Source organism: Lissotriton vulgaris, chromosome 1_1 (genome assembly GCF_964263255.1).
Source record: "Lissotriton vulgaris chromosome 1_1, aLisVul1.2, whole genome shotgun sequence".
Classification (NCBI taxonomy): Eukaryota; Metazoa; Chordata; class Amphibia; order Caudata; family Salamandridae; genus Lissotriton; species Lissotriton vulgaris.
In genome coordinates this window covers 132,085,667-132,110,671 of record NC_141685.1, presented here as the reverse complement: position 1 = coordinate 132,110,671, position 25,005 = coordinate 132,085,667, and the positions used below count along the sequence as shown (strand labels likewise).

The 25,005-nt window shown below is 49.8% G+C and overlaps 1 protein-coding gene across 2 annotated transcripts in view; it reads right to left on the bottom strand.

Annotated features, from left to right (window-relative positions):
* LOC147737767 (uncharacterized) overlaps positions 1-25,005 on the bottom strand; it is a 408,580-nt gene that overhangs the window by 193,179 nt on the left and 190,396 nt on the right. The window contains exons 3-6 of one of the 2 annotated variants that reach the window (XR_015302171.1): positions 13,607-13,673; positions 13,470-13,513; positions 13,325-13,386; positions 13,036-13,154 (exon numbers count right to left, since the gene is read on the bottom strand). The exons of the other annotated variant lie outside the window; for it this stretch is intronic. The gene's annotated coding sequence lies outside the window, so the exon portion shown is untranslated. Of the gene's footprint in view, positions 1-13,035; positions 13,155-13,324; positions 13,387-13,469; positions 13,514-13,606; positions 13,674-25,005 lie in introns of those variants that run through there. 2 annotated transcript variants of the gene reach the window in all.

Sequence of the window (25,005 nt, the reverse complement as noted above, 5' to 3'; positions counted from 1 at the left end):
CGCGCAGAGGCTCGCCAGACCGACGGAGCAACACTCACAGCCCTAGACGTCACTCACCGCACAGAGCTCCGGCGACGACACATCCCTCTGGACACCAGGCGACAGGCCAATCGTCATCATCCCCGCATCATCGCTTAACTGAGGAGGCGTTGGCCGCCCACGACGCAGAAGTAGCCGGAGACAGAGTCTCCGTCACCACAGACACCCACACTGAGGTTTCTGGTTCGGTCACCAGCCTGCAGCTCTTCCCGAAGATCACGGCCCAGATGGCAGAGGAGTTCTGAACCGCGTTACGAATGATCCTCTCCGGGTGGTAACGTATAACTGATCCCCCTCATTCACATATGGTGGGTTGTATGTGCAGGGGCCCATTGTACTCTGGGATACCGTGCCCACTCAGTCAGTGCTGGGCCGATTGACGGAGGCCTACCACCCCCGGTATGCACAGGAACTTGACTGACTTGTGCCCACGTTGGGCACCATGGTTTGGCTCCTGGGTACGTTGGCTCAGGGACCTTTTTGTTCAGGGGTTACTTGTTTGCGAGACACTCTCACCTTTTAGCACAGCAGGACATGTGGGGTCACCCAGTTGTATCACATTGTTGAGCTGCACAGCTGGAGATGGGACTCCTTAATAACTATCAATTGTGCACCTGGAATGTGCGTGGCATGGGGTCAGTGCATAAACGCCATAGGATCCTTGCACAGCTCAACAGAAGGGGGACACAGATTGCTTGCCTGCAAGAGACACATTTGAACGCCTCCGAAGCGGTGAAGCTGCGCAAGAAATGGAGAGGGCAGCTCTTTGCGACCTCATACTCTGCATTCTCTAGGGGGGCGGCGATTTGGCTTCGTGGCTCTATTCCCTTTCAGCTGCTAGAGCAACGTATTGATCAGGAGGGTCGTTATGTGTTCATAAGGGGTCTGTTGGATGGGGCGGCGGTAGTCATTGGCTGTGTGTACTCACCTAACACGAATCAATCTGAATTTTTGTCCAATGTAAACGGGGTGCTTGCAGATTGGGCTGACCATCAATGGATCATCGGGGGTGATTTCAATGCTGTGCTTGATGTTGTGTTGGATAGATCACACCCCCCCTTACAGACAGCTGAGAGCAGAAAACAGGCTGATGCGCTTGCAAGTTGGGCCGAGGGCTGGGATATGGCAGATGTGTGGCGCAGCATACACCCTCTAGATAGGGAATACACCTTTTTCTCCTCTCCCCACCGGCTTCACACCAGAATTGATCATGTCTTCTGCTCCCGTTCCATGACAACACAGATTGTCCAGGCCCAGCACATGGGGAAAACGCTGTCAGACCACAACCCCGTGGAGGTTGCATGGCAGTGGGGTAGAACACTGGCTCCCATTCCGACATGGCGGCTGTCTCCTGATCTCCTCGAGGACTCGGTCTTCCGTTCCTCTCTGTCCGACACTATAGATTCCTACTTCTCCACAAATGCACACACGGCCAGCTCACGGCAGGTAGAGTGGGACGCTTTCAAGGTCTGTCTAAGGGGGGCTGCAATGGCTCTTAGAGTGGGAAGGAGACGGGAGGTCATCGGCGAGCTGAAGGAGGTGGAGGGCTCACTTGCATCCCTGGAGAATGAGGCAGCGGGCACCAATGTTCCCTTCACGCCACTGCAAGAGGCACATATTAGGCATGCGGAACTCCTGGAAGAATTACGAGTTATAGACTACAGGGAATACACGAACAGGCAGCATACACTGGCTGACCGAGCTGGACCCCTACTCGCCCGCCTCCTGCGGGATTCCCCGGTTAGCCAACCCATTCTGAGGGTGTTCGATCAATATGGCCGCTCAGCTACCACCCAAATAGGGATCAACACGGCGTTTAAGGACTACTACACCACGTTGTATAGTCCCCCACAACCCCTGGCAGAGCCCGCAATTGCGGCCTTCATGGAGGGTCTGGCCCTCCCACAACTTACTGCCGCACAGAATAAAGACTTGCAGCGTACTATTTCAGTGGCGGAAATCAGACAGGCGATAAGAGCCCTTCCAAAGGGCAAGGCCCCTGGAACGGATGGCCTGCCAACGGAGTTCTACGCCACGTATATAGACCTTCTGGCCCCACGGTTACATACTGTTTATCTGGCAGCCTTACGTACAACCTCCCTACCGCAGTCATCTATGCAGGCCCTGATCACATCCCTCTTGAAACCAGCCAAAGATGGACTGCAGCTGGCCGACTACAGGCCCTTGTCCCTTCTCAATACTGATTCAAAAATACTGAGCAAGGTACTGGCGACAAGGCTCGTGCAATACGTGCCTCAGCTGGTTCACCCGGACCAATGCGGTTTTGTAACGGGCCGCAATACGGCCATGAATCTTAGGCGCCTGGCTCAGCTCATGCTCGGAGACTGTATGGAAGCAGGCCACGAAGGGTGCATTTCTTTAGACTTAAAACAAGCTTTTGATTCCCTGAGGTGGGATTATATGTTCGCCACCCTGTTAAAATTCGGGATACCACCCGAATTCCTCGCCTGGATCAGATTACTATACACCAGCCCCACGGCCAGAGTGCGTACCTCCAATCAAATCTCGGGTCCTATGGCCATTGCCAGAGGCACTAGGCAGGGCTGCCCGCTCTCCCCTCTCCTCTTTGTCCTTGCCCTTGAGCCCTTACTCTGTAGGCTCAGGTTGATGGCCCCCCGCTTTGGCATACGACGCAATGGCACGGACCATGTTGTATCGGCCTACGCGGATGATATCATATTGTATCTCCGTAACCTGAGAGGTGATTTACGCCCGATTTCTCGGGTTTTCGAGGATTTCAGGGAGATCTCAGGCCTCACCATAAGCGAGTCTAAGTCCTACGGGTTCACCTTTGCAGCCACAGAGGGGTCGGCTCCCCTGACTTTTGCCCCTCATGAATTCCAGATGGCTGACGTTACCTTCCGGTACCTGGGGATCCAGATATACAGAGAGGCGAGCATGATGATAGACGGCAACCTAGGGAAGGCCATTCGGGCGCTGAAATCACAGATTCAGTTTTGGCTTACTTTGCCGCTCTCAATTCCCGGAAGGGTAGCAATCTCCAAGATGGTAATGCTCCCCCGGCTTATCTATTACTTCACCAACTTGCCGTTCCTGATCCCAGCGGCGACATTTAAGACCCTCGATTCGCTGTTAACCGAACTTGTGTGGGGACATGGCCGCAGGCGCATAGGTCTGGCCAAGATGCAACTCCCCTCCGACTCTGGAGGCATGGGCTTACCGGACCTCAGGGCTTATAATTATGCCTGTCAGCTGCAATGGCTAGCCTACTGGGTGGCGGGCCGTAATCTTCACGAGATCAATTTCACAGAGGAGGACCGTACTAAAGGGAGATTGCACACCTTGCTCCTTCCTGGCTCGGACCTTCCCAGAACCGCCCCGCCACTTCTAAAGCTGGCGATCACATACTGGCGGAAAGCACTGAAGTACACGTCCCTCGGGACTCCATATGCCCCCACGATTCCACTACTGGGCATACCACTGGGTTCGGGCGCACTCACAACGACCCTACTGACTCCCTGGCATGACGCCGGCGTGACACACGTAGGTGACCTATTTGCAGAGGGACACCTACTGTCTTTCGAAGACTTCAGGACTTCACAGGGCGTCCCTGATGGCTCCTTTCTCCTACACGCCGGACTCCGACACTACATTTCATGCAAATGGTCACCGGACGGGCGGGAGCCTACTACAAACCCTCTTGTTACAATGCTCTACCTCATGGGAACGGGCGGCCACCTGACCAAGTGGCTCACCTCTAGCATTAAGTCGGGGAGGGCACTCACACTATCACCATTGAGAGCGACATGGGAGGTGGACATTGGAAGACCGCTGCGAGACAAGGAATGGGAGCGCATACTTCAGTTCCCCAAGAAGGTAGCTAGGAACCCCAAGTACAAGTTCATCCAACTGATGATATTACATAGAGCCTACCTGACACCACACCGACTACATGTGATGTTCCCTGCGACCAGACATAACTGCCCCCGATGCGATGCGGACGACGCATCACTAGTACATATGCTGTGGCAGTGCCCCAGACTAGGATATTTCTGGAGCACTGTCCATGACTCACTCACGAACGCGGGTACACTACCCCGCATGCCTACACTGGAGACTACACTTCTAGGGTTGGGACCGTCGACCCGCACCAGAACCGTGGCGGCGCGCTTCTCTGATCTGGCCTTGTTGCTGGCGAAGCGTGCCATCACGATGAGATGGAAATCATCGAGACCACCCAACCCAGATATGTGGCGGGCGGAGGTAGTGCGCTGGGGGAAAGCTGAGGGCGTAGCACTGCAGAGGGAGGAGAGTAGGGGCCTCCGGAAAACGCCGATTTCACTGGAATGGTTTGACATATTGGGGGTCTTTGAGGTTGGCAATGACGACGGTGATGAGGATGCTAGTGAATAGCTATTTGGAGTATTACCGTACACCGACCCGCTCTCCCGTGCACGACCACGACCACCAATACCTACGGTGCACTGCGATGGGGACGGGCAGCCCCGACCCATCGCTCACAATACCCCATCTTACCTGTGTGTTAGCCTTGCGCTTTGTATCATTACAGTGAGTGTGACCCACATGTCGATGTTTCAATTATGTGCCTATTAAGAGAGTGTCGGGTGGGATCTCGCGGGGTGGAGGGTGGGACCGGTTGTGAGGGGGTTTAGTTAGTTTGTTTAAATGCATCAACAAAATGAAAAATCTAACTCACTATGTTTCTATATATGCTCGGAGCGACCGCATACATGTACCTGCGGAAATTACACTGAGACTATATGCATGATGTTGTATGCTATTACTGCTCACGAACTATGCTAATAAACAGATTTAAAAAAAAAAAAAATACCAAGCTATAGCGATAATTATCGCTAAGCTTGGTTAGCGGGTATTAAAATATCGCCGCGCTCCGACGATTTTTACCTCTGAGATACCTTGATATTATCAAGGTTTATCTCAAAAGCAGTAAAAATCGTGGGAAATGCATGAATATCGCTTTAAAATCAGCGATATTCATGCATTATTGTGACAATGCTCTTAGCCTTGTTATCCACCTTCCATTGGATAACATGGCTAAGAGCTGCTCTGGGCAAGCGTTAGCTTTTGGAGATAATCGCGCTTAGCGCGATTAGTTCCAAAATTTGGTAATAGGTGATAGCGATGTTAGCGACTGTTTCCAGTCGCTAACATCTTGGCACGCCCACTTTGCATGTCATTAGCGATAATTATCGCTGACATGCATAGTGGGCCCCTAAATGCCCGCTATCGCCTATTAGCTGTCGCTAACTGGTGTTAGCGACAGCTAGGTAATAGGGCGATAAAATTATCGCCACTTTAGCTGGAAAAATTCCCGCTAAAGCGGCAATAAGGCCCTTGGTAATATGCCCCTTACTTCTTTCATGCAGCGACTTGATTGTGGGTGGGGGTATTAGTACCGCACCGTGTTTGTACAACATGGCACTACAACCTGCAAAGACACTGCTAGTTTTAGCCTGAGTTTTGAGCTTTCATGCAAGTTGTGTATCATTGTTCAATTCATGGGCATTCTGTATTACAAATGAACTGGAACTGCTATTTCAGCTGCTTTCAATGCATTGAGGGTCGATGTTTTTGATACACTGAGGGGCGGTTTTACAAGCCACTTGCGCCACTTTTGCGTCACTTTTCCCATGTTTAAAGTGACGCATAAGTGGCGCAAGGGGCTTGTAAATCTGCCCCTAAGTCTTTGATGATTTATCAGTACATTTTCTGAGTATGACGGATCGTGAATTGAATTGTGACGTTGCCGCCGAGCTGAACCCCAGTAGAAGAGGCAGCAGTTGAACTGATTCCACTGCTTCCACCCTTGCTTGCTTCCTGTCTTCCCACCCGAAGGGTCTTCACTTAAACCTTTCCACAGACTGTTGCGAGTCCCCATAGGGCCCACTGTAATTTTCCCCTATGGTAGCCTAACTACACATGTTGTCGGCTGCTTTTGCTTTGCACACGTTACAAGATAACACGCTTATTTTTGTGCCTTTCTGTTATTTTAGAAATAGGTTGCACATTTTTTATTAGCCAGCTCTTCTGCTGGGATTCAGTCTGAACGTTTCGTCCAAGGCCAAGACTTGCCATTTTCAAAATAGAGAGAAGAATTTCTAGCATGTGAAAGGTCCGGGGACGAGCTCTCCACCTCTGCACAATTTGAGATGCAGACCAGCTAACGGCAAATGCCAGGTATGACGCCCAGTATCATCCGAGAGATCACTGATATATTATTGTGAGGCCAGGCTTATCCAGATGCACCGTTAACCATGATAGGCTTTTCATTAGGTACGGTTAATTAGTGATGCTAATTACACTACTAAGTTTTGTATGCTTTCTATTTGCAGCACGGTTGCTTCATAATAGTGCACAATAGTTTCAATAAATATTATAAACTGTTCTTGTGTCTTATTTTTGTTTATTATGCACATGCCGGAGTGAGAGAATGAGAGGTGATGACCTGTTACTGTGGGTCCCTGAGGGGACTAGAGTGTTGGGTGCTAGGGTGACAACTTACCTGTTACTCTGGGAAGGTTAGGAGGGCAGATTAGGCACTATGGGCTAGTCTGGATTGACGCCCGGAGGTACTGATGTGGTATGGTGACTCATTCCTACATACTGAGGTTCTGTGATCCCAGGCACAGTTCTGGTCCCAAACAGAATCCCTGCAACAATACCAGCATCGTACATCACAATATTGATAACAATATGCATTTCATAAGTAGTGCCTTTACCAGGCAGAGGTCATGGTGTATGGTTCTAGTGCCAAGGAGCATCAGTCAATCCCCGAGTCTGGGACCTGGAGGTATCCGGCTCTGACATCATCAGCCCTGACTGGGGCTAAACTCAGTGTACTCGTTCGAGCTCTCGCACTGTGATTGTACTCACTGGTTGCGCAGTAGTGAGAACTGAGTGGGAGCACTTCCTGCTGCCCTACGCTCTATGTGGGCTCGATGCATGCCAAGATGCTTCTGTCGTCCCTCAGAGTGGACGCAGCTTCAGCAGCATCCTGACCTCCGTCAGTCCATCTGAGAGGCTCTTCCTTCACCAGCAGAAGCTTCTCCGGCCACAGATATTTTTTGCATCAGTGACTACCCCTCCGTTTCTAGCTGAGCGAGGTCCAGATAAGGCTTCCGAGTGCGGAATCTACCACTTCAAAACAGGAGGTTTATGGGGCACCTTGGATCAGAGAAGGATGAAGGTGCTGCCCGTACTAGGACAAGGAGAAGGACCCCTCTATGAGGACGGTATCTATCCTGAACAAGACCCCCTGACTGAGACCTCATGGAGGACTGCTCAAGGGAGACAGCCTGACAAGCAGCATTGTGGCTCGGCTGCAGCTGTCCATCGGAGGGTGAGGGCAGGAGACCCATTGGGTCCAGAGTGTAACGTGATGCGATCTCCGCTGCTAAACCTACGTGTTGGCTCCTCCTCTCCTCGATGTAGCCTACATCCCCTGCCCTCACCCTCCTAGGGGGCTCTTGGTCCCATCCTTAGGACTTTAGTTACCAAGGCCACCTTGCAGTGGAGTGTGATCCTGCTCACCCCACACAGTGTATACCCTCTCACCACAGTTTGGTAAGAGTGGAGCCTGTAATATCTCTCACTTAGGTCCTGATGAATGCTGCGGACCCTACTGGGCTACCAGGCAGAAACATGTCGACCCTTTGACATCGGTGGGGGGACAAGTACATCCCCAACACACCAACCACATTTTTAAAACACCATATAGATGCAAGCACTATTAAACTTAATTTGACATCTGTAATGGTTTTTTAACTCACTTTTTTCTGTAAGGGCCCCCACTTAGAATAGAAGTGCATCCCTGTCTCCAGGTGAATGCCCGCCCTCTATCAAACCAAGGGCCATATTATCAAGACTCAGCAATATAATTATCACCGCTTTATTGTCAGAAAACTACTGCTAAACTGGCGATAAGGGGCTTGATAATATGCTCTTGTGAATTCCCATAGAAGCCCAGGTTAATACCAGAACCTGTGCTTCTATGGGAATTCACAGGGGCATATTATCAAGCTCATTATCGCCACTTTAGCTGCAGTTTCCTGCCGATAAAACAGCGATAATTTTATCTCAAAGTCTTGATAACATGGCCTCGAGTTTCTAGAGAGTGAGGACTGATCTATGATAAAGCATGACACCAGGTGGTGTGTGAGACCAGTCCTTCACTTTTTGTGAGATGCCTGCACTCACGAACCAGGAAACACTTGCACCTATTTCCCCCTCACTGGGAACAGCTCTGTTGTGTTTACACTGATGAGAGATGATACCTGACAACTGTCCAGGGAGGTCCTGGCCTGGCAGTTCTGTCTGGACTGTTCCCATGAGGCACAGGGTCAAGACTGATTTGCATATGACTGGGTTCAAACTGGAATGTCATGGAGAGCAAATAAATGATGGATTCTGACACAGATCTGTGTCCTGGGTTGAATGTATGACATTGTTTTGAATTCCATCTGTCATTTTCCCATTTTGCACTCGGTGAGGGGACCAGGTCTCCAATGGTCACCTGAGGGAGCCCACATGGTAGCGCTCCCTCATCATCAGTTGTTATGTGGGACTCCATTCCTCCTCCTCCCAAGGCATGGATTATAGGGCTCCAGATGGGCCCTGGTGAGCAGTGGCAGGGTTTGGGGCATTCTTCCCTCCTCTTACCCCAACCTCCACCCGCCTCACATAGGACCTGGCGAGCAGTGGCAGAATGTGAGCCATTCATCCCTCCTCTTACCCCAACCTCCACCCGCCTCACATAGGACCTGGCGAGCAGTGGCAGGACATGGTGCATTCATCCCTCATCTTACCCCCAGCATCCTCCCCCACCTCTGAGGTAGCCCCTGGTGAACAGTAGCAGGATGTGGGGCATTCATCCCTCATCTTAAACCACCTCCACTACCCCTGCCGCAGACAGGATCCAGGTGAGCAGTGGTGCAAGACGAGCTTCTCTGAGAGCCTGTTTACGCCCCCCTCCCCCCTGCCTAGTGAGCAGTAGTGAAAGAGCTGCTCTGAGAGCCTGTCCCCCCGGTGAGCAGTGGTGAAAGAGCTGCTCTAAGAGCCTGTCCCCCTCCCCCACAGTGAGCAGTGTGAAAGAGCTGCTCTGAGATCCTGTCCCCCCCTGGTGAGCAGTGGTGAAAGAGCTGCTCTGAGAGCCTGTCCCTCCCGGTGAGCAGTGGTGAAAGAGCTGCTCTGAGAGCCTGTCCCCCCCGGTGAGCAGTGGTGAAAGAGCTGCTCTGAGAGCCTGTCCCCCTCCCCCACAGTGAGCAGTGTGAAAGAGCTGCTCTGGGAGCCTGCCCCCCCCCCCGGTGAGCAGTGGTGAAAGAGCTGCTCTGAGAGCCTGTCCACCCCCCTGGTGAGCAGTGGTGAAAGAGCTGCTCTGAGAGCCTGTCCACCCCCCTGGTGAGCAGTGGTAAAACAGCTGCTCTGAGAGCCTGTCCCCTCCTGGTGAGCAGTGGTGAAAGAGCTGATCTGAGAGCCTGTCCCCCCCCGGTGAGCAGGAGTGAAAGAGCTGTTCTGAGAGCCTGTCCCTCCCGGTGAGCAGTGGTGAAAGAGCTGCTCTGAGAGCCTGCCTCCCCGGTGAGCAGTGGTGAAAGAGCTGCTCTGAGAGCCTGCCTCCCCGGTGAGCAATGGTGAAAGAGCTGCTCTGAGAGCGTGTCCCCCACCCCCACCCCTGGTGAGCAGTGGTAAAAGAGCTGCTCTGAGAGCGTGCCCACTGGTGAGCAGAGGTGAAAGAGCTGCTCTGAGGGCCTGTACCCCCCAGTGAGCAGTGGTGAAAGAACTGCTCTGAGAGTCTGTCCACCCTCTTGGTGAGCAGTGTGAAAGAGCTGCTCTGAGAGTCTGTCCCCAGGTGAGCAGTGGTGAAAGAGCTGCTCTGAGAGTCTGTCCCCCCCGGGGAGCAGTGGTGAAAGAGCTGCTCTGAGAGCCTGTCCCCCCCGGTGAGCAGTGGTGAAAGAGCTGCACTGAGAGCCTGTCCCCAGGTGAGCAGTGGTGAAAGAGCTGCTCTGAGAGTCTGTCCCCCCCGGGAGCAGTGGTGAAAGAGCTGCACTGAGAGCCTGTTCCCCCCCCCCCGGTGAGCAGTGGTGAAAGAACTGCTATGAGAGCCTGTCCACCCCCCCTGATGAGCAGTGGTGAAAGAGCTGCTCTGAGAGTCTGTACCCCCCCGGGGAGCAGTGGTGAAAGAGCTGCACTGAGAGCCTATCCCCCCCCCCGGTGAGCAGTGGTGAAAGAGCTGCACTGAGAGCCTGTCCCCCCCCCGGTGAGCAGTGGTGAAAGAGCTGCTCTGAGAGTCTGTCCCCCCCGGGGAGCAGTGGTGAAAGAGCTGCACTGAGAGCCTGTCCCCCCCCCCCCCGGTGAGCAGTGGTGAAAGAGCTGCTCTGAGAGCCTGTCCCCCCCCCCGGTGAGCAGTGGTGAAAAAGCTGCTCTTAGAGCCTGTCCCCCCGGTGAGCAGTGGTGAAAGAACTGCTCTGAGAGTCTGTCCCCCCCGGTGAGCAGTGTGAAAGAGCTGCTCTTAGAGTCTGTCCCCCCCGGTGAGCAGTGTGAAAGAGCTGCTCTTAGAGTCTGTCCCCCCGGTGAGCAGTGTGAAAGAGCTGCTCTTAGAGTCTGTCCCCCCCGGTGAGCAGTGTGAAAGAGCTGCTCTTAGAGTCTGTCCCCCCCGGTGAGCAGTGTGAAAGAGCTGCTCTTAGAGTCTGTACCCCCGGTGAGCAGTGGTGAAAGAGCTGCTCTGAGAGCCTGTCCCCCCGGGGAGCAGTGGTGAAAGAGCTGCTCTGAGAGCCTGTCGCTCCTCCCCTCCCCCACCCCCGTCAAGGTACATGCCAAAAAATTGTCTGGGACCTGTTTCGGGATGTTTCGCCTGATTAGAAAAATCATATCCCTACTCCCATAGGACGCAAGGAGGACCATAGTCCAGGCCTTAGTTATATCGAGACTGGACTACGGCAACTCTCTCTTTCTGGGCTCTCCTAAATATGTAACAGACAGACTACACATTGTTCAGATTGCTGCTGCTCGACTGCTTCTGAACATACCCTGACGTCAATCAGTCAAATCAGGATTGAGGGAGTTGCATTGGCTCCCGATCCAAGCCAGAATCAAATGTAAGTCCTTAAGCCTTGCCCATCGAGCCAAGTATGGGAGGGGCCCGCCCTTATCCAAAAGCTGGTCGCTCACTATTCGCCACACCGACATCTCAGATCAAGATCAAAATTCCTGATGAAAGCGGCTACAATCAAAAGAACCAGATGGGGTGGAAGATCCTTCACCCATCCGGTACCCACGCTCTGGAACAGCCTAGACCTAGAGCTCCGACTCACTGAAAATGAAGACTCCTTTAGGAAAAGACTTAAGACATGGCTCTTCCCGTAGGACTGAGTGTTGATTGCCTGTACCTCTGAATCACCCCAGCGCTGAGATGGATGCCCAAGGGTAGTCAGGCACTTTACAAATCCCATAAACATCTGAGCAAGTGTGCCCGTGTGTTCATTGTGTCAGCATGATGGGCACGGGCCCCGCAACATCACAGTGTGCTGTCTTCTGCGGACGTTGCCATGTCACCTTAGCATTGGCAGTGGCCCTTGACATGTAGCCCCAAACCTTGCCCCGCTGCATGCACAGGCTTCGTGTGTTGGTTCGGCAGGGGGGCAGGGGGTGGTCCAGACATGTGCCGGTGCATGAAGTATGGAAAGTGTGTCTTTGTTTTGGGGTATTGTTGTCACCAGGGTCACAGTACACAATGTTGCAGTGTGGCATGTACCAGGAGGTCAGGCCCGCGGGTACGGGGGCATGTAGGAGCGCGAGGACGCTTGGGTTCTTGGCACATGCATGCCAGGTGTCATGTGTATCAGTCTTGCAGATGCATTAGTCTGTTGCCTGGCCTCATTCGCAGCGCAATCCCAGTCAGCCATGTGCTGAACACCTGTGTCTGACCTGTGCGGACCATTGGCCTACACCCAAGTGGGCGTAAACCTTCAAAGGCCAACGTTATTGTTGGCATGGCCCTGGACATGCACGGACGGTCATTAGAATGGTGTCCAATAGGAGTGCACATGATGCAACCATGCATCGCACACAAGTCTGGGTGCCTGTGGCAGGGAGGTGCAGCTGAGTGGCAACGTGACACATAGAGTCCACTCATGTGCATCGTGCTGGGCATGTCATCCATAAATCCCAGGGTCGCAGATGTCCCACCACACCCACGACCGGCCTCTGTACGTCTCCGGTATGCATGCAGCTGTTGTAGTTATTGTAAGGTTGAAAGGTCCTTTGTCTGTACTATCAGGCGGTAGCACATCTGCAGCTCTAAGCAGGAACTTGCATGTGCCTAGCACCCCATGACAGATACGATAGCATTTGTTTGTGCGACTCACAAACTTCGCACTGCCCGACATGAGTCTAACGTGTACACATCCCATACGCAGTAGTCCTTGGTCATTGTTGGTGTGCGTGAAATGGCCTTCACACGTAATCCCACCCCAACCAAGGCCTGCACCCATTGCACACAGACACTGCTCATTACACCGAGCTGTGCCATTTCATCCACCGGACTGTCTCAGGGCAAGCCAGTGCCGCTTCATGCAGAGCCACTGACGCAATGGCAGACCATCCCGGACACATGCTCGACTCCAGTCACGTGGAGTTGTACTATGCACGTCTGCTGCATGTACTGGGGGCACTGCCGTTGGCAGTGCTGCATAACAGTTACCGGCTGAGCTGCCTCCTTGCGCACGTCACCTGCGTCGGCCTCTCCAACGTAATAGTAGCTGACCTGGATTACTAGGTGTGTGTGAGCCCCCTGTAGGCCCACGACCAAGAGTGCCTCCAGGGTGACCGCTTATGGCATGCTTTTATCTTTGTAAGTGGCCTAGCCCTGAGGTGGCTAGGACTCTGACATGCAACAACTGATAGTGGTATTCCTTTAAAACATTTTAATCATGTATACAAGGAAGTCAATCATTCAACCTTGAATAATCATTTACATTATCTTTTCATTACATTTTGTTTCAAACATTATGCATAGAACATTTCATAACATTATACATTTCATCATTTGACTCCTAACCCGAAGCATTTCGGAACTAAATGTTCCTTCGTCAGGGGTTCTGTGGAAAGGAAAACAATAAGGAAACTAATTAAATCGATGCCTTTTTGTGTTATTATTATCTTATTAGCATTTTAATTCATCAAAACGTTATTTGTCTGTGTTGTTGGGGAGGTTTAACTAGTGATTTGTTTTTATTAGATGTCTAAGTATTATCGGAAGCAATCTTACCTACTTTGATGAATGTACTAATTCAATAGCACACGTAATGTCAAGCGATTAATCAGATGCATCTGTTGATAAATATGTATTTTTTGTTATGAATAGAATTTTTTAAATACATTAACGAGGGCGATTTTAATGGACTCAGTCTTACCTGTTGCAAACAGTGCTGGTGAGTTGTATGATAATCGCGACAACCTGCAAGTTGAATGAAGTGCGTTCAAGATTCAAAAGTATAATTCTAAATGGAAATGCTGGCATTATTTACCAAAATTAGTTTCGGCGTCTCACCTGTGTGAGTGATGGCTCTATCCCAGCAGGATTAGAGAGATGAATCAAGTTCCACGAAATGTGGACACTGTAAAGAGAAAGGGATGCAGGCGTTCGTTCTCGAAAAGAATAAAATGAAATCAAAATGCTGGCATTATTTAATAAAATTAGTTGATTTTTGCTTAAAATACAATTCCCGCACATTCCATCGTTAACAGGGAAACATTTCATAGAAAGAAGTGCATGAACTGTCCAGCTGATACCAGGGGGCCATTCACTAAAAATAGACCCAGCACATATTGTGAAAGTGTACTACTCAGTTCTCGGCTGTCAGCGCTCTCATTGCAGAATGTTCTGGTGCAGACCTCACCGCACACTCGTATCAGTCCTGTCTTATCACTTATGTCAAAGAGCAAAACATGCTCGAGGCAACAACAGATGTCGCTACAAGTAGTCATCGCTGCTCTACAAGGCGGGGCAACGTCCTCCGCGGTTCGGGGTCTCTATAACTGTACACATATACAGGAGGTTAATGAGTGCCCCACATCCTGGGTAAAATATTGTGCGCTTTGTACCCACACATTGTAATGACACTCTTGGAGGCGTCCGTATGGTAATGTTAATATAGCCTTATAGCCCGCCGTAGAGGGCTATACCGGTTATTAAAGGCCCTCTCCAGCATTAAAGGCCTGAGCCGAAGGCGAGGGCCTTTAACAAGGGAGAGGGACTTTAATAGCCTGAATAGCCCAGCTATGAAGGGCTATAAGGCTATTAGAACATTCTGCCTCTAGAGGACAGAATGTTCTAACAAAAAAGAACAAAGCCTTATGGGAGCGTGAGGGGATTGGAATCCCCTCAGGCTCCCTGAAGCCTTTGTTCACAGCCAGAGCTGTGAACAAAGAAGCATTGGAATGATGGAGCTCCAGGCTTATACCAGCCATTATAAGCCCGGAGCACTCCATTGTTTTCAGTGGAGCTCCCAACATTCCAATGTTCTAATGAGTGTTAACCATTCACCACTCGCTTTCTCTGTATGTAGATGCAAGTGCCACGCAGTGTATTTAGAAGTCCTTGAGTGGTAGAAAGAATAAATCACAACTCCACTTGGGTAGGAGCCACCTACTCGTGCTTCAGCATTCGCCCAAACATGCCGTGTTGTAACCTCCCTCTTCCTCCCAACCACCCCTCTCCCCTCTCCCCTCTTGGTATAGTCCACTCTGCCTCCGCGAGTGCGTGTTAGAATGTTCGTTGTGAGAGACTGCCGCCAAGCTGGGAGCACCTGTTATACTTATGTCAATTAAACTTAATATTGGAACCCTCAACAGTAGTGATTTATTACTACATTTCTGGCGACGAGGACAAGGAGCTGAGCCAGGGTCAGTTAGGTGCTTTCCCCCCTGGATATGTGATGCTTGTGCGGAGCTTTGAATTGAAAAGAGAGACTCACCAGTTGATGTTTGAAGATCACTGGACAGCAGACATATCGGCAATCCAGGCGGTAATCATCGAGCTGTTCTCTTGGGGGGACGTGAGATTCTCGATTCCGGAACGTAAAAGGGAGTCGGGTGTGAGGCCTCAGAGAAGGTGAGCCGGTGCCGTGTGGAAAAGAGGAACGTTCCCTCCTCGTATAAGGTCTGACTGGCGACGGTGGATCTGGTAACCAGTGTCCCCTGGCGGTATCCCGCGGTGGTGGAAGTAGCGTTTCAGGAAGCAGCGGGAGGTATAGCCGGGACAGTTGGTTGGGACGCGACAGTGAAGAAGTTGTCCGGTAGCGGGACACGGATCTGTCACCACTGTGAAAGAAGACGCTGAGGGGAAGCGGGTGAGGAGGTATACCTGCTGTTGGTGCTGTGGAAGAATATAGCCGGACGGTCAGTGCAGCGTGGTTCAGGCACGGTCTTCTTTCGATGTCAGTTGGGCTCCGACAGTAGCTGTGTTTTCTACCACTACCGCCCTGGTGACAAATGTGAGACAGTCTTCTACCAGAAGGGTTACTGATTGGGAGCCAAGGCTGAGCTGAGAAGCCGTCCCAACTAGGGAAGCAGTCGGCTGGATAACTCACCCTGGAGGAAGTTGAGGTACGACATCTTGAGGTGGGTGTCTTTCACTAGAGGAACATATGAGACAAGTCAACAACAGCCTTAAGGTGAAATTCAGCGAGTAATTTACGAATCTCCTTGAACTGAGAGGTTACTTAATAATTCAAGTAATTTTCTGCATAACGTAGGAAGGACTAGTGTGTGAAACATTGGATGAAAGAATTACCCTGTCGGTAGTACAGTGACTTTTTGCTGAATTCAAGTGGTGTGCACCTATGAAATTGATCTGGAGGAGAAGTGGAGTGAGGCTAATTTTAAAGTTTGACAGGCGCGAGTGTCATTTACCACAGCTTTTAAGCTGAGCGGGCGCCATATCGCACTGCCACCTTGTGGGCCATACTTATCAACGCACGCTCGTTTCTATCCGGGATCGTCGAGCTTTAGTAACATTGTGAGGAGCGTGGAGTGTAACACAGCGTGCTGTAATCTTATGAAACTGAACGGCAGCAGTGAACTGAGCTGTGTAAGGAAATATCAGAGGAACAGAGAGTGTAGCGAGCTTTCGTTCCAGTTAGTGAAGATTAAAGGTGGCAGCACGTTTAGCTGTATAAATTAACTGAGGTGATCAAGGAAGGGAGGTAACCCCTGTGGCCACGAGTGAAACGGAACAGTGTTGTAATCCTATGAAACTGTACGGCAGCAGTGAACTGAGCTGTGTGAGGAAAAATCAGAGGAACAGCAGTGAACTGAGCTGTGTGAGGAAATATCAGAGGAACAGAGAGTGTAGCGAGCTTTCGTTCCAGTTATTGAAGATTAACTGTGGCAGCACGTCTAGCTGGATAAATTAACTGAGGTGATCAAGGAAGGGAGTTAACCCCTGTGGCCACGCGTGAAACGGAACGGAGGCAGCGCTTGGAAGCGGTGTGAGAAGATTGCAAAGGGGCAGGGAGTGCAAGGAACCCCTGTGGCGGAGTCATTACAGATTTTAGGCAGTACGCCTTGGGAGGGACACGTAACCTCTTTGTATCTGTGTCAGTGGATTTACAAGGGCCATAAACCTACAAACGGCGCGAGCAAGGCATATTTAGTGATTTCAGGGAGCCAAGAAGGATAACAGTAGGTGGAGTAGGAAAGTTTCCTTCATATTTAGAACCCCAGTGCCCACAGCCTGCGCATTACTTTTAATCTGCTCGGGGCGACAGAGAACTCTACAAAGTGCACTTGTACCGCCACCTTTCTGGGTGAGGTGGATACTACATCTTCACGTGAATTCCTAGATATAGCGGTGCATTCAACATGGAGTGGGGCCTAAGGTATAATTTTCCGCCACCAGTGCTGTCTATGGAGGGGGATGAAATAAACACTGCAGAATGGAGTGAGTGGAAAGAGTACATAACAGTCGTCGAGGAAGAGGAAGTATCTCTTATACCGGAGGAAAAGGCTGAAGTATTACTTCACAGCTTAGGTACTGAAGGACGGAAAAAGTACCATGAAATGGGAAAGGTATTCACGAAAGGGTCAGTCAGAAATGTGAATGAAGACATCGTGAGTGCGTGGGATGAATATAAAAAACAAGCCTCGTTGGTAAAGGTACAAAGGGAAGAAGTGAGCAAGGAAAGAATGGTTAGCCAAGAGAAAGATAATACTAGAAAAATAAACCCGGAGTGTACCATCTTCATAGGTGGAGTAGGGACAGATATGATCTTAGTTTCAGGATCACGTTACGGGTTGGTAAACAAGAGCGAATGGAATAGAGACTTTGCTAAAAAAAAGAATGGAGATGAATTCAAAGAGGCCAACATATCCCTAAAAATGTACACAGGGGAGGACATCAACGCAATAGTTTACAAAGTAATGGATTTAATGCACAAGGGAAATAATACTTGGAGTACCAGATATATAACGGAAAGAGGATCCACCAGGCCAGGGTGGAAGGATCAAAAGAAATTGGAAACATCAAGTAATGGAAGAAGAAAAGAACACGTGAGTGAGCTGGCACAGATCCAAGGCATGCAGGGAACAAACAGTGAAGCACGGAAGACTCGTGCGTTGACATCAAAGGATTCGGGTGTTATTGAAGGAGCTGCAAGTAATAAAGAGTATGGAAAAGAAGTTAAGAAACATGAGAGAAAAAACAGTGAAGGAAAAAGTGAAGAAAAAAGAGAATTCGAAAGAAAGGGAGAATGCATAATTACTACAGCAAAGGAGCGGCAGAGGATAAAATGTAAGAGTAACCAATTCAATCACAAAGGGACGTGGCGAAGAACCACATCGTCTGAGTCCAAGACCAAAATGATGGAGGAATATGAAGACAAACATGAACAGGAAAGAGATACAGATCTCCACAGACCGGGGCGAGAGGAAGCTGTTAAAGGGAGAGCGGCCGGCACGGATGCAACCAAGGGCGAAACATGGATCGCTCGCACGTGCCCGTCAAAAGGTTCGGTAGTTTTTCAAGAAGCTGCAAACAATAAAGGACGAGGAAAAAAAGTAGCAAAGGACAAACTAAGGGAAAAACTTGAAATGTACCAAAGTTGGGTGGACGAAAGAGAATTACGTAAGAAATGCGAGAGAAAAGGCAGAGGAAGTGAAGTTGTGAAAAACGGAGAATTCGAGAGAAAGGAGGAGCGCATAGTAAACGCAAGAAATGAGCGAGAAAAAATGAAATGTAGGAGTAACCTCTTTAATCGCAGGGAGACGAGGCAAAGTACCACACCGGTTGAGTTCAGGACTGAAACAAGGGAAGAATATGTGGATGAGGTGGGCAGAAAAGAGAAAGGGACTTAAGTTTGTCGGAGGATAAGGGTGAGAAGAAAGCTAAATACTTTCAAAGGCCTTACAGTGGTAAGATGGAGAGTGAGAGTGGGGAAATGCTGAAAATGTTAAAAGGTCTCCCACTAAGAGGCCTGTCAGGGAAGAAGGGTCCACTCGATAATTATTGGAGCAGGCAGGAGTGTCATGGCCCAAGAAACACTACGGAGTTCTTCCAGGGGAGTCAAGGAAGGGAGCAGAATGACAGACTGAGGTCAGCAGAGACTGATGCTAATGATCCGGAGCTGTTGAAATGGAGTTCGATAAAGGTCTGGACTCTGCTTACGGCCAAGGTAAGGAGGGTAGAAGAGGGACCAGACCAGTCATCGAGGACGACATTGAGAGAGAGTCTTATCTTGTCAGAGGGAGCAGGCGGGGTGTGTCCGGGCCCCAGCTACTGCCCAAGGAAGAAAACAGCGTTACCGCCTATACACCCTCCCCGAGGGGTATGGAAAGACTAGTAGAAGAGTGCTCAACTCCAGGTGGGAATAAACTGTATAACTTGTTCACACTTAGAGGACCCTAGGGTAAAAAAGTTAGGTTGCACTCTTTCCTGCCCTTTACCCATGCCTTGAGACTTATCATGCAGTTGATAGAAACGCAATGGCGGGGTGGCAGAAGTGGACTTCTAAGGATCGGCATAACCGGCTACACTTATTGTAGCACCCAGGGTGTTCATTCTTTGGGAGAAAGGTCAGGACTCCTTACGGGTCCTAGAGGACCAAAGGAACCTAATGCTCAGGACTACTTCTTGTCAGTTCTACACTGAGGTTAACGTGATGGTTTTATAGTTTGCTGTTTAATTGGTTCCTTGATGTAGCCCCAGCTTTCATGTCCCCTCTCCCTTCTTTTCTTGTCTCCATGTTTCCTCTCCTCTCATCCCTCTCTTCTCACTCTCGTTCCCCCCCCCCCCCGCCTGGGGCGCCGCTTTCCCTTTCCTTCTGTTCTCCTTAGGGAGGAAGGTGTGTTGTAACCTCCCTCTTCCTCCCAACCACCCCTCTCCCCTCTCCCCTCTTGGTATAGTCCACTCTGCCTCCGCGAGTGCGTGTTAGAATGTTCGTTGTGAGAGACTGCCGCCAAGCTGGGAGCACCTGTTATACTTATGTCAATTAAACTTAATATTGGAACCCTCAACAGTAGTGATTTATTACTACATGCCGCCACCAGTGATCCCTCCTGCAGGCATTTCACTGAGCCTCATTACAGAATGAATGATGTTGTTGATGTTGACCGGCGACTCCCAAAGGGTTAATATCTGCAGCATACTCAAGTGGCACTTTGACAGCGTCTTTCCAGTGAGCGTTTGCTTCAGGGCCCTTTGGAGAGACAAGTGGCACGACGAAAAGTTTGGAAAAGACTGGTTTTAATCAGTACTAATAAACACTAAGAACAGAAAATGAATTCCACAGGAAAGATCCTCATCTGCTGCTCTTAAGAGACTTTTCAATTCCAGTTCTTAATTTGTATAAAAAAAAATAGTGCCAGGGCTCTCCTCAGGAGGACACTGCAGCGTGCACCACACATTCCCCCTGCTGGTGCTGCCTATGATAGTAACAACACAACTGCTAACTATCACAATCTTACAAGCGTGACAATTCGGACTATTCCAGGCCCCCAAAGCTATAAGAATGGTTTGGGCGGCAAGTAATAGTCATTTTTATTGTATACTGAATTAATAATTGACTGTTGTTGTGGTCATCTCAGACAGCACCACTTTGTGGCACACTGCTACAAGCGCTGCTGGTGTTGACAATTAAGTTCTAGTGCTGAGCACTGGAAACCTCCGGCTCAAATTAAGCACTATTCAATTCTAATCAGGGTTGGACTGGCCTATTGGGAAATCAGGCAGTGCCTGATGGGCTGATCTGAAAGGTCAGTGTATGGGCCCGTGTTTTGACATTCACCGCAGCCTCTGGCCAGTGCAGGCCGATCCACTCTTCCTGGCTCCTTCGACTCCCGTCCACTTCCTTCCACGCAAGTCACAAGTTTGTTGCAGAGAGAACTACACTTCTGTTATAAATAGAAGTAATGAGGCGGCACACCAGCGTCGTGTAGTTCAGGGTAATTTATTCAGTTGAGACGTAGGAAACCCAACCATCGTGAACGGGACCAAACGGGCAACTGCCGGCCGTTGGACCGAACACAGAGCATGTCACCAAGTCGGGCAGCGCGAGCACAGCGCGCGACATGGACAGTGACAAAGAGCACAAGGCGAATATAACACATCTCTTTTCCTTAAATAAAGAATGAAAAGAATGCAACAGGATAAATAAGTCAAAAGCTCATAGTAACCTTTTACAAGGAAAAGGTGAAACACAAGGAAAAAACAAAGCAGAATCGGACACACTACTTACTCTTGAGAATGCAGGACAAGATAAAACAGGCCACTCAACCCCACATCCTCCCTTAAACAGACGAAATTACACATAGTCTTTCAAATAAGCAGGAGCAACCTTACAGCGAAGAGGTCTACAAACCTTATCAGCAACCACATACTTAGAAGTTTGAGCTGAAGCAACAGATTTAACCCTTTTTTGGTAAAGTGCTACCCTGCGGAGGTTCCATGTTTGACCATTTTGCAACTTAACATAATTGCCAACTACAGACTTTACCAGGTAGGGTCCCCTGAATTTGTTGAACATCCTCTGATTACCTCCAGGTTTTACTTTAACCAGGTCTCCTTCAGCTATTTTGGTAGAGACAGTTTTTCCCAGGATGTCGCCTCCCACCTTGTTCTTTTTCTCATGTAGCCAAGTAGGAATGAGTTTCGTGCCTGGCACCCTCCCCCTCATGAGCTCAAAAGGTGTTGCAGACATGTTGCTATGAACAGTTGTGCGGTAAGCCCACAGCATTTCTTTAATCTCCTTCTGCACAGGGCGGCCTGACGCTAAAGCGAGCTGCATAGTGCCCTTGACCAGCCTGTTTATTCTCTCACAAAGTCCATTCCCTTGTGGGTTGTAAAGCGATGTACGCAAGTGCTTTAAACCAAGAAAGACAAAATAATCCTCCATAATGGCAGAGGTAAGCTGCGTGCCATTATCCGTTAACACCATTTTGGGAATACCCTCACGTCGGAAAATCTCATCAAGGACCTTAACAGTGGACTCAGCAGTGATGCTTTTCATGAAGGCAACCTCAACCCACCTTGAAGTAGAATCTACCAATACCAAAGCGAACTTCTCAGCATCTGTTAGATCATGAAAGGGTCCTATGAAATCAATGCAGACCTTCTGCCATACACCATCGTCAGAAATAATTTTCCCCATGCCACTTTTACTTGCACAAACCTGCAACCTCTTTTCAGACTCCTTACAGGGCTGGCATTGCTCAACCCAACTCTTCACCTGTGCATCTACCCCCGGCCACCAGAAATCAGCCTTAACACGTTTGCCAGTAAGGGTTTGGCCTAGATGGCCATCATGCGCCAGGGCAATGACACGGGGTCTGAGGGATACCCGAGGTATGTATTTTTCACCCCGCACAAGGATAGGCTCCCCTTGTAAAGAAATCTCATCCTGTAACTGAACATAAGGCCTAAGAGCAGGTGAGACCGTACTTTGCCTTGACACCCCTTCTTTGCACATCTTGATTAAGCCAACCATAACAGGATCTTTCCCCATTTCCTCAATCCATTCCCTCCTAGATATAGAGCTGGGTAAATCACTTTCTAAATCATCTAAAAACGCTACTACATTTTCGGTCACCAACTCCTTAGGCGGCTCTTTAGTGTCAGGTAATCTAGATAGACAGTCCGCAACACTGTTGCACCAACCAGGCAAGTATTCTACACTACACGTGAACTCTTGTACACTAACAGCAAGTCTCGCTAACCTCCCGGAGCAGTTCCTAATCCCCCCAGGGGCTAAAACCTTCAACAGGGGCTTATGGTCTGTTCTGAGTGTGAAGGTGATTCCCCACAAATACACCCTGAAATATCGAGTTGCCCACGCAGCCGCCAGTGCCTCACGCTCTATGACCGAGTAATTCCTTTCGGTCTCAGTCAGAGAACGCGACGCAAAAGCAACGGTGTTCTGTTTGCCATCCCCTTTTTGTGTTAAGACGGCACCAATCCCAACAGAACTGGCGTCAACAGTGAGGATGGTGTGATAAGACTGCACAAAACTTGAAAGAATGTTAGCATCTAATATGTTTTGTTTGATCAATAAAAAGGCATTCCTCTGATCTGCACCCCAAGTGAAACCTTTCCCTTTCCGCATGATAATCCGCAAGGGTTCAACCTTTTCTGCAAAGTTCTTTACGAATTTCGCATAGTACTCGACCATGCCCATAAAAGACCTTAGTTTGTCTTTGTCATCAGGTTCAGACACATTACATATAGCACTTACAAGGTCTTTTTTGGGTTGTATACCAAGGCCAGATACGTGGTACCCCAGGTAATCTACTTCCTCAACAGCAAACACACATTTTTCCCTGCGCAATGTTAAACCAGCCCTTGAAAGAGCAGTGAGAACTTTATCCAGGATAACATCATGGTCACCAACATCCAAACCATGAATCAGGATGTCATCCTGGAAAAATACTACCCTTTCAATGTCTTTGAGTACATCTGTAATGATCCTTTGGAAAGCGCTTGCTGCAGAGCAGAGGCCAAAAGGAAGTCTTTTGAATTGGTAGGTACCTTCCGGAGTGATGAACGATGTAAATTGCTTCGAGTCCGGATGAAGCTTAACCTGGTGGTACGCGCTGCGAAGGTCCAACTTTGAAAAGATCTTGCCTCCACCCAAACTCAAGACAATTTCATTTATGTTCGGGAGCGGAAAGTGATCCATTATCACGGCTTTGTTAAGGCTCTGCATGTCCACACAGAAGCGCAAGGATTTGTCCGGTTTCTGTGTGATAACCACAGGACTCAACCACTGTGTGGCCTCCACAGGCTCAATTATGTCATCCTCTAATAATTGCTTGATGATCTTTCTGACCTCATCTCTTGCAGATAGGGGTATCTTCCTTGCAGTGTGTTTCACAGGAGCTACACTTCTTTTGGTTTTGATGACATGTTGGTAACCAATGGCCTCCCCCAACTTCTCATTGAAAATGCTTTCATGTTTTTTAAGAATAACTTCTAAGTTCTTCTGAACTATATTGCATGCACTTTCTACCTCTACACACATTACAGGTGGATCAGCTCTTGGGTTCACCCTTATATTGAGCTCATATTGGTGTAACCACCCTAAAATAGCAGGGCCATGTGGGGACACATAAACCTTCCCCCGCGTAACTCTCCCTTTAAACTTAATATTGGCCTCAAAGTATCCAAGGACACCAATGTTCACACCTTGGTAACCCCTTAGTGTGATGTCAGATTTCACTAAAACGGAACCAGTGCAAGATGAATTATACAGCTTCTTAGGGATGATTGTGTAAAGCGACCCTGTATCCACCATTAAATTAACAACAACATCATTCAACTCAAAGTCTGCTTTAGGCCGAGATAGGACAACACCCTCTGTTGACTCCAGGCTGCCAGCAGACGTAATCATCATTACCTCTGCTTCATCATCAGTAACCTCACCCTCCACCATGGCAACCTTTTTAGAGCTAACTGTTCTACACATTCGTGCATAATGCCCTTTTTTTCCACATTTTAAACACTCTCTGGACAAAGCCGTACAATTCTTGGAATCAGCTAAATGAAAAGGACTTCCGCACCTATTACAAGACCGTGTGGTCGGTTTAAACTTGCTTGTTCCACTTTTATTAAAAGAGGTTGTGGGTTTCCCCCCCCCCCCCCTATTCATCTGTTTCCCTTGTATTAAAGCAATGCTTTCTGAAGCATCTGCCTGTAAACTTGCAACTTCCTGACAACTAGTGTGTCCCAGTTGTATTCTTTTAAGCTCCTTCATGCACCTATCGCTTTCTTCAGCGACTTTAGCAATGGTAATTGCCTCAGTAAGGGTGGGGTTTTTGGGGCGTGGCTTGGGCGCTTGGGCGCCGATGGCGATGGCAATGGTCGCCTGAGAGCTCGGCTCCGGGACTGTGCCCGGACTTATCCTGTTAATCGGAGGCCGCGGGGCACCCTAGCCCCCGCAAATCGTTGTTCGGCCCGACTGGACCCTACTGAGGCACCTGGCGCAGGCTAGACGGGTGTTGATCCGCCCGAAACTCGAAGTTTGTGGTCCTGAGGAGAGCGACCCAACATGGTGCCCGGACCCCTTTGTCCCCTCGGACGGGACCATTAGACTGGTGGAACGTCGCAGAAAGCGGTGTGCCCTCCGCTCTTTTGTCTTCCTGGAGAGTGTGGATCTGGACTTTGACCGGACGAGACTCTGGCATTGGTGTTTGAGCCTGGAGGGTCGGATGCCCCCTACCATAGTGGATCTCGGCACACGGACGACTGGAGACCCTGACGGTGGTGCCGACCGCCGACGCAGCGCTTGGCTGCCTCCCCCGATCGACCCGATCCCATGGGAAGCACAGCCCCCTGGCGCCACAAAGTCTCTGGTGGTGTGGGTGGCCCCCGCTCCGGGTCCTCGTCAACCAGACGGGCCTGCCCGGCCTGGCGCCGAGTGTCTCCGCCTCCTCCTCAGTGCCCTCCGACGACACGGTGGT